The 10,576-nt window shown below is 37.8% G+C and overlaps 1 pseudogene; it reads right to left on the bottom strand.

The window, feature by feature from the left end:
• Window positions 1-9,461: 9,461 nt before the first annotated feature.
• Window positions 9,462-9,587, bottom strand: LOC145286637 (U2 spliceosomal RNA; annotated as a pseudogene).
• Between the last annotated feature and the right edge of the window lie 989 nt (window positions 9,588-10,576).

Raw genomic sequence — 10,576 nt, 5'->3', positions numbered from 1 at the left:
ACGAATATGTCCACTTCCGTCTTCTGTAATCGGGTTTCAACCTCTGCAAGGTTGGAACGTAGACTGCTGATGTTTGAGAAGGAGACATCGTAGTAGGAGTCTACGCTGGAGGATGGGGTTCTAGGTTTATTCGTGTTTTTTTCTGGGGATATTTCATGTTGAGGTTTTGGGATTTGTGGAACAGGTCTACAGACTTGATTAGAAACGGACAGAGGGGGAAAGTAAGCGAGAAAAAGATAGGAAATTCTTCTTTTTTTTTTGTAGAACATGATAAGGTGAAGCCGTAAGAATTACCCACTAGTATGGCATCGAGAGGCCCCATCAGAAACGACTGCATGGTCCAGAATCCATTCACCAAATGGCAATGCAGCAGCCCCAGTACTTTACACCTGCTGATAGGAAAGTCTCCTTAGTGGTTAATCCAAGGTTCGGGTCCCTGACTATCAGGTGGATAACGTCAGCCCAGATGAAATGTTTACCTCCAGCACCCTTGCTAGTGATATGGCCACAAGGATAAACATAAAAACAGAAAATTTCTGACATCTCAGGCTACTGTTCACGAAGTACTACTGAACTGGAAAGCTGCTTTTTCTTCGCCCTTTGTCAGAAAAATCACTCATTCGAAAATGAGGACTGAGGGACTTTTGTCCCTCAGTCATTATGACTTGAGGAGAAGCGAGAGTTACTGGAGCTGCTAATAACACATCCACAGTGCATTATCTACTCTCCAATTTATATAAGGTAAGTGGGACTTATTAATATCTACTTTATATAAGTGCGTTGCTCCATTTCCAGTTCAGGACGGTATTTGAAAATAGTATCCCCTCCCATATTAATGCGTGGATATTTTTGGCTTTATCTATTTCGAGTTATAATGTTCGATCTTCTTCTAGCTTTATTTTATAATTAAAATACGACAATGGACTTTTATTAATTTGTGAAGTCGGGTTATTTTGTATTAATTTAGATTTGAAGGACTCATTTAAAAACTGTGTAAGAGTAATGCAGTTTGGATTAAGTATTAAGTTTAGACTAGTTAAAAATAATGCATACTGCTGAGTTTAGATAATAGTGCAAGTTTTAATCTTGAAAATTCTCGTTTTTATGGGTTACTTTTTTTTAAAGTTTAAAATTAAAACGTCAAATATCATGGTGACATTGTGCTTTAAACAGAAACATTCATTTCAAACGCACCCTTGCCATATCAAAGAAACCACTGTTGATTTTTTATGTCGAACTTTTCGGCTTGTGTTGTAATAAAACTTTTCAAATGCACTTGTGATGTTAGGCTATGTAAGGTGTTAACGTTTGCCAAAATCGCCTGTTCCTTCTTTCATTGGATTATTTTGATTATTGATTATTGACACTTATCAGAGACATTCTGATAAAAGAAATCTATCTATAAACACTGTCAAGCACATGAAGTAGCCTTGTGTGAAATTTTATAAAAATCAGCCAGGTGATTTGGAGTCCATAGGGAACGAGCTCGCACGCAAACACACATAGACACACACACACATACACAAAGATCCTTTTATATATCAGAAATGTTTTTTTTAATATAGAATCTAAATGATGTTTATAAAGTGAATTTAAAATGTGAAATTTATGATTCGTTTATTCTTCCTTATGAAGTAACATTTTATTTCGTCATTCATGCTAGATTTTTGCATAGCATTTTTATTTTGAAATGCGTGTATTAAAATACAAGTTCGCGTTCGTGTAATGCTCGCTTAGTCAACATGTCTAGCGGATGCGTAGGTTCACCCAGCCGATCTGCTGGCTCTCTTTCGTTGTGCAATCCACGCAACCTAGAAATAGCAACAACCAGATCGATCATCAGTACCCGAGATCGATCGGGTGGAGTGTGCAGAGCTAATCAATAAATCTCCTCGGTATTACGAACAAACCGAAACGAAAATAGAGTATTACAAAAAAGAAAGAACGGTAAAAATGCATGAAAGAAAAAATAGTTGAACACTTTTTTCTTACCTTTTCTTATATTCGATTTAATTTTGACATTTTTGATTTTTTTACTAAAACAACTTTCATATCGTTTGGTCGTTTTATGTTTCTAAAGTTTTGAGATGATGATTGATAATTCGTATATTACTGGATGATTTTTGACTACTGTTCTCATATTGAGAGTTATTTTCTTAACGTTTCGGCCGAAATACGCTCCAACCTTTTTCAAATGTATTTTGTATTTTGTTAAACTCAGTAATCTTTCTGTCAAACAAAGGAACCTGCACAAAATTTCAAACGGAACTTTTTTATTTAATGCAAGGTGGTAGCATGCCTTTTTTATTTTCGTTAGTCATGAATGGGTATAAGTCCTAAGTAATTTGCAATAATCTTTTGAGTATCGCCAGCATTGTGGATTGAACACTCAACCTCTAAGTAAATTGTAACTTACAACTGAATTTGACTATTATCTACTACAACATGAGTTCTAATGGATCAAATATAGGATCCCGTTCGACAAAAATATTCCCGAGGTTTACAAGACACCCGAAAGAAGAGCAAAGATTACATTGACCGAACGGCTGTGAAAATAGAACTAAAAATGAAAATAGTCTAAATAATCATTGATAGAGAAGTATTCTCCCGTGCTCAGATCGCATAGTGGCGTGCTCTTTATTATTTATGCTTTAATAGCAAAAGAATCTCAACGTGTTACGTACCCAATCATCGTATGAGTTACTCACGCATAAACACACATATATACTTTCCTTTTGTACTATACTATTCATTAGCATGACTAGACATAGAGAGATTCGATACCTTGTCCGCGGTGTCCGCGGCGTCCGCTACTCTACCGACTATGATTACTAGTTTGTTACAGAAATTGGAAGAACTTACACATTTAAGTATTCCTAGGTTACATTTTTTACAAATGTACCCACTTTATTATACAGCAGTGTATTGCTGGTATGGTAAGTAGATACCATTTTTTTCATCGACCATAATACTCTACCAATACGATAGTATTTTACTCTTTCTCCCCTCTCTCTCTCTTTCTCTCTCTCTCTCTCTCTCTTCCCCCCTCTCTCTCTCTCATGCATATATATACAGTAGCCTCTCTACACACGAGATTCGTTCGTCCCCGGATAGAGCTCGTATCTAGAATTTCTCGTACTTTGAACGAATTTTCCCATAAGAAATACCTGAAAACCAATTAATCCTTTCCCGGATCCCAAAATCATCCAAGTTAACACCAATTAACTATGAGGCACATCTTGCTGATTACTAAAAGCACATTCAAATTGTAATTAAGCATAAAAATACAGTAATAAGATAAATTTAATGATATTAATGAAATCAAAATGCGCGTTTATTATGAGCACTTACCATGGGCGTCTAACAGAGATGAATGCGTGGTGGTGGAGGAATGTGGCAGAGAGTTGCGGGAGGAGCGAGGAAGTGCGACAGACTGTTGTCGATATGTACACATTTGCACTTAAAATCAAAGTTAACTTTAAATGAACTTAAACTATTTTTTATTGCACTAAATTTTTCTGGGGTTTTTTTTGTTTGTTTTTTTTTTTTGCTTTTTGGGGGGTATTTTGTGATTTATAACATTACTTTTCTTTTCTTGCTTTTGCCTTTGCCCTTTTAGCTGAACTAGCAACACTTTCAATTTCTACCGGCCTATCCAAGGAAGTTTGTCTCATTCCTCCTTTCAAAATATTACTGCAAGGCAAGTGATATTAGAATAAGATATAGCAGCCACTTTTTCTGGGTGTTTCTTTTCAAGCGGCAATTTCCCACCACTTAACCAACACCTTTCAAATCTCCTTTATAGATGTCACCTTCTCCGGCTCATATTCCTCCTTGTTGCTGATCTCTGGCCACAACTCTGTTGCATCGCCTGTAAGTCCTTCAATTATTCTGTCGCCAGTTCCTCTTGCACAAGCTAATTATTATCCCCCTTATCTACGTCATGCCCACCTCGGACTCAGATTGAGAATCGAACCCTCCAAGGTCTCTTCCAGCGATGTCATTAGGCCACAATTTCTTCGAGGCAGAATTCAATGTGTGTTTTGTAATGCCCTGCTATGCAGCATTAATAATTTTCAGAGTTATGTCTGTATGTATGAAATGTTTCAAAACATCACCGGAATAAATGCTTAGTCTACAGTTTTTTTTTTAAATTTAAATCATCTGCTGATCCATTGGCTGGAGGATTGGGGTAGTATTGAGGAAGAGGAAGAGAATCCAGATGAACTTGAAATCTTCAATTATGTCATCTTTCAAGCCGTGGGTCTGCGCGGGAACATTGTCCAGAACGAGCAAACATTTTAAGGGAATGGCATTTTGCTGGAGATATTGTTTCACCGAAGGGCCAAACACTAAATTCAATTATTCAATTAAGAATACCGGGTCACCCGCGCCTTTGCATTCGCCCTCCGCATCATCTATAGTCTCTCAATTAAGACTATATAAATCTTAATGTGAAATTTATGATTCGTTTATTCTTCCTTATGAAGTAACATTTTATTTCGTCATTCATGCTAGATTTTTGCATAGCATTTTTATTTTGAAATGCGTGTATTAAAATACAAGTTCGCGTTCGTGTAATGCTCGCTTAGTCAACATGTCTAGCGGATGCGTAGGTTCACCCAGCCGATCTGCTGGCTCTCTTTCGTTGTGCAATCCACGCAACCTAGAAATAGCAACAACCAGATCGATCATCAGTACCCGAGATCGATCGGGTGGAGTGTGCAGAGCTAATCAATAAATCTCCTCGGTATTACGAATAAACCGAAACGAAAATAGAGTATTACAAAAAAGAAAGAACGGTAAAAATGCATGAAAGAAAAAATAGTTGAACACTTTTTTCTTACCTTTTCTTATATTCGATTTAATTTTGACATTTTTGATTTTTTTACTAAAACAACTTTCATATCGTTTGGTCGTTTTATGTTTCTAAAGTTTTGAGATGATGATTGATAATTCGTATATTACTGGATGATTTTTGACTACTGTTCTCATATTGAGAGTTATTTTCTTAACGTTTCGGCCGAAATACGCTCCAACCTTTTTCAAATGTATTTTGTATTTTGTTAAACTCAGTAATCTTTCTGTCAAACAAAGGAACCTGCACAAAATTTCAAACGGAACTTTTTTATTTAATGCAAGGTGGTAGCATGCCTTTTTTTATTTTCGTTAGTCATGAATGGGTATAAGTCCTAAGTAATTTACAATAATCTTTTGAGTATCGCCAGCATTGTGGATTGAACACTCAACCTCTAAGTAAATTGTAACTTACAACTGAATTTGACTATTATCTACTACAACATGAGTTCTAATGGATCAAATATAGGATCCCGTTCGACAAAAATATTCCCGAGGTTTACAAGACACCCGAAAGAAGAGCAAAGATTACATTGACCGAACGGCTGTGAAAATAGAACTAAAAATGAAAATAGTCTAAATAATCATTGATAGAGAAGTATTCTCCCGTGCTCAGATCGCATAGTGGCGTGCTCTTTATTATTTATGCTTTAATAGCAAAAGAATCTCAACGTGTTACGTACCCAATCATCGTATGAGTTACTCACGCATAAACACACATATATACTTTCCTTTTGTACTATACTATTCATTAGCATGACTAGACATAGAGAGATTCGATACCTTGTCCGCGGTGTCCGCGGCGTCCGCTACTCTACCGACTATGATTACTAGTTTGTTACAGAAATTGGAAGAACTTACACATTTAAGTATTCCTAGGTTACATTTTTTACAAATGTACCCACTTTATTATACAGCAGTGTATTGCTGGTATGGTAAGTAGATACCATTTTTTTCATCGACCATAATACTCTACCAATACGATAGTATTTTACTCTTTCTCCCCTCTCTCTCTCTCTTTCTCTCTCTCTCTTCCCCCCCTCTCTCTCTCTCTCTCATGCATATATATACAGTAGCCTCTCTACACACGAGATTCGTTCGTCCCCGGATAGAGCTCGTATCTAGAATTTCTCGTACTTTGAACGAATTTTCCCATAAGAAATAACTGAAAACCAATTAATCCTTTCCCGGATCCCAAAATCATCCAAGTTAACACCAATTAACTATAAGGCACATCTTGCTGATTACTAAAAGCACATTCAAATTGTAATTAAGCATAAAAATACAGTAATAAGATAAATTTAATGATATTAATGAAATCAAAATGCGCGTTTATTATGAGCACTTACCATGGGCGTCTAACAGAGATGAATGCGTGGTGGTGGAGGAATGTGGCAGAGAGTTGCGGGAGGAGCGAGGAAGTGCGACAGACTGTTGTCGATATGTACACATTTGCACTTAAAATCAAAGTTAACTTTAAATGAACTTAAACTATTTTTTATTGCACTAAATTTTTCTGGGTTTTTTTTTGTTTGTTTTTTTTTTTTTTTGCTTTTTGGGGGGTATTTTGTGATTTATAACATTACTTTTCTTTTCTTTCTTTTGCCTTTGCCCTTTTAGCTGAACTAGCAACACTTTAAATTTCTACCGGCCTATCCAAGGAAGTTTGTCTCATTCCTCCTTTCAAAATATTACTGCAAGGCAAGTGATATTAGAATAAGATATAGCAGCCACTTTTTCTGGGTGTTTCTTTTCAAGCGGCAATTTCCCACCACTTAACCAACACCTTTCAAATCTCCTTTATAGATGTCACCTTCTCCGGCTCATATTCCTCCTTGTTGCTGATATCTGGCCACAACTCTGTTGCATCGCCTGTAAGTCCTTCAATTATTCTGTTGCCAGTTCCTCTTGCACAAGCTAATTAATATCCCCCTTATCTACGTCCAGCTCACCTCGGACTCAGATTGAGAATCGAACCCTCCAAGGTCTCTTCCAGCGATGTCATTAGGCCACAATTTCTTCGAGGCATAATTCAATGTGTGTTTTGTAATGCCCTGCTATGCAGCATTAATAATTTTCAGAGTTATGTCTGTATGTATGAAATGTTTCAAAACATCACCGGAATAAATGCTTAGTGTACAGTTTTTTTTAAATTTAAATCATCTGCTGATCCATTGGCTGGAGGATTGGGGTAGTATTGAGGAAGAGGAAGAGAATCCAGATGAACTTGAAATCTTCAATTATGTCATCTTTCAAGCCGTGGGTCTGCGCGGGAACATTGTCCAGAACGAGCAAACATTTTAAGGGAATGGCATTTTGCTGGAGATATTGTTTCACCGAAGGGCCAAACACTAAATTCAATTATTCAATTAAGAATACCGGGTCACCCGCGCCTTTGCATTCGCCCTCCGCATCATCTATAGTCTCTCAATTAAGACTATATAAATCTTAAATGCACGTGGGTTTTCTGCGTTGTTTTCACCAGCAGTAGCTTTACTTTGCACTCACCGCTAGCATTAGCACACAGTGCTAAGGTTAGACGATCTTTCATGGGACTTTGGCCAAGCAACTTTTTCTTCTTAGCGGTGATGAATGTCCTGTGTGGCATTTTTTTTCTAAAATGGCTTATCTCGTCGCAGTTAAACACTTGCTGCGGGACATAATATTCTTTCGAAATCAGTGAAGCGAAGCGATGCGTAAACTCGCCTGCAGATTTGGTATCTGCACTCGCTGATTCGCCCTGCCTAACAACAGATGGAATACCAGTCCTCTTCTTGAATTTTTCAAACCAGCCATCACTGGCATTGAAATCCACTCCACGTGTACCCGACGATGTCTCCCCTCTGTTGACGCAACCTCACGTTGTAGGTCCTTCTATATAAAGATCGCCTTCTCGAAGATAATGTTCTCCGTAAAGGTATCTTCTGTCAGCTCCTTGTCGCGTATCCACAACAACAGAAGTCTCTCTATCTCGTCATGGGTGTCGGTCCTCAATTTGGAAAAAATAGCCACAGTCTTGGTTAGTTTTATAGCTTTTATTGCATCCTTTTCTTACAATATCGTATACAGCTCGTCGATGATGAATGATCGTACTGCTTCACGAAATCACTCACACGAACACCACGCCTATTATCTCTCTCTGGGACGAGTTGATGCTAGGCTGTTTCGACCATTTCGACACCTAGTAGTAACACCTGAAAACTCGAAATCTGGGTTTTCTATTGTATGTAGGCCAAGATTTTTGCTGGAAAGACATGTTGTGTCTCGAATTTCTTGTATATAGAGAAGCTCGTATGTAGAGGGCCCACTTTATATATATATATATATATATATATATATATATATATATATATATATATATATATAGTCATCCACATACAATACTGTTTCGTTGTATCACAACTCATCAGTGCGGCTGGATTAGAACCTCTCCCAAGCCGACACCTGAACCTAAGACTATTGCGTTGATAGTCGGCAGTTCTAACCATCGATCCACGGGAGCGGCGCTCGCAAATAACTTCCACAAATATCTATTTCAAACAAACATTTGTCCACCACTTTTGTAGTGCTCAAACCGTTTTGTTTACAAACCAATAGCGAGCGTCGCATTTACACCCAATTAAGTAGCGGGTGAGGTTATTTACGACAGTGCTCTATTCAAATAGAGGGGAGCTTAAAATATATTTTGTAGTCATCTACATACAGTATTGTTTCGTGTTATCACGACATCATTGCGGCTACACATCTTTATCGCTATTTATGTATAAAGGCGCTTTGTCTGTGTAAGTTCGTACCCTATAGACTCTTAAATGGCTGAACCAGTTTATTTGAAATTTTCCACCAATTTACTATGTACTATACGTGTTGGAGTGTTTCTAGATAGATTTCGATCCGGAATGCTTCTGATAAGTATCGAAAATTGATAATCGAAATAATGCAATTAAATAAGGAACAGTCCGATTTTGAACAAAATTAATGCTCTTATACAGCCTAGCATCTCAGGAGGATTTGAGAAGTTCTATAACCGGACAAACAAAACAGCTCGGCGTGTAAAATCAACTATAGGTTCTTTCATGACAGTGATGCGTTCAAAATGAATGTTTCGGTTTAGAGCACCATTGAACCATGATATTTGACCTTTGAATTTTAAACTTTAATTCAAGCGAATATATAAAAATACAGTTTTCAAACAACATACAACAAGCATGACCGTCACATTGCAGAAATAATACTCAAGATGAGAACAATAGTCCGATCAATACATATGATATTAAAAAATCAACCCTCATCTAAAAAAAAAAATCAGAACTTTGATATAACAATATTGATATTGATATTGATAGCCAGTAGTCGCGTGCTCTCGTGTAATGAATGACTGCGTGAATGTAGGATTGACATGAAATTCTTAAAGATGAACTAAAATAACTGAAAAATGGGCTGAAATGACTTAAATAAATAAAAAGTAAATGATTTAGAATGACTTTAATGAACTTAAGGATGAATTGAATGACCTTAAGAATGACTTGAATGCTTAAAAATCCTTCACAAACAAATTGAATGGTCTGGAGAATGACTTAAATGGCTTTAAGACTGACTGGTTGTAAAGTGGGTGATCATTTTACATTAAATTAATACAGAAAATTGATTCCCACTTTATATCACAATAAGTACAGCATGTAGAAAGAACAGATACTACACTTTGATCTTGGCCAAAAGGCCAAGAAAAGGATAATTATTTCCTCCCCCACTGAGCAAATTAGTCACAAGGCCGATTTTTAATGCGAGGAGTGAAGGGGTAATGGGGACTATTTCTCCGGGGAGTAAGAGAGTAGGGGAGCTGGATAGTGACAATTGGTATGAAGGGTTGCCCCTACATTGACCAAGATCTTATATGTGGGGTTTCCCCCACCTATGGTCTTTGCTTGCAGTATCTGCTGGAAAAGATACTACACTTGGATCCCGGTCCGAAGGCCAAGAAAAGCTGTATTTATTTGCTCCCTCACCGAGCAAATTAGGCACAAGGCCAATTTTTAAAGTGAGGAGTGAAGGGGAAATTGGGGCTCTCTCCCCGGGGAGTAGGGGAGCTGAATAGTGACAATTGGTATGAAGGGTTGATATTTATTTGCTCCTCCCACCGAGCAAATTAGGCACAAGGCCGATTTTTAATGTGAAGAGTGAAGGGGAAATTAGGACCAACTCCCCGGAGAGTAGGGGAGCTGGATAGTGACAATTGGTATGAAGCGTTGCCCCTACATTGACCAAGGTCTTATATCTTTGGTTGGTATTTATTTGCTTTCCCACTGAGCAAATTAGGCACAAGACCATTTTTTAATGTGGAGAGTGAAGGGGAAATGGGGACCAGCTCCCCGGGGAGTAGGGGAGCTGGATAGTGACAGTTGGTATGAAGGGTTGTCCCTACATTGACCAAGGTCTTATATGTGGGGTTACTCCCACATATGGTATTTGCTTGTATTAACTGCCGGAACAGATACTACACTTTGATCCCGATCCGAAGGCCAAGATTATTTGCTCCCCCACCGAGCAAATTAGGTACTAGACCGATTTTTTATGTGAGGAGTGAAGGGGAAATGGCGACTAACTCCCCGGGGAGTAGGGAAGCTGGATAGTGACAATTGGTATGAAGGGTTGCCCCTTAATTGAACAAGTTCTTATATGTGGGGGTTCTCCCACATATGGTCTTTGCTTGCAGTATCTGCCG

The sequence above is a fragment of the Euprymna scolopes genome, chromosome 10 (assembly GCF_053919585.1).
Source record: "Euprymna scolopes isolate OS-2025 chromosome 10, ASM5391958v1, whole genome shotgun sequence".
NCBI lineage: Eukaryota > Metazoa > Mollusca > Cephalopoda > Sepiida > Sepiolidae > Euprymna > Euprymna scolopes.
This window is presented reverse-complemented; position numbering and strand designations above follow the sequence as displayed.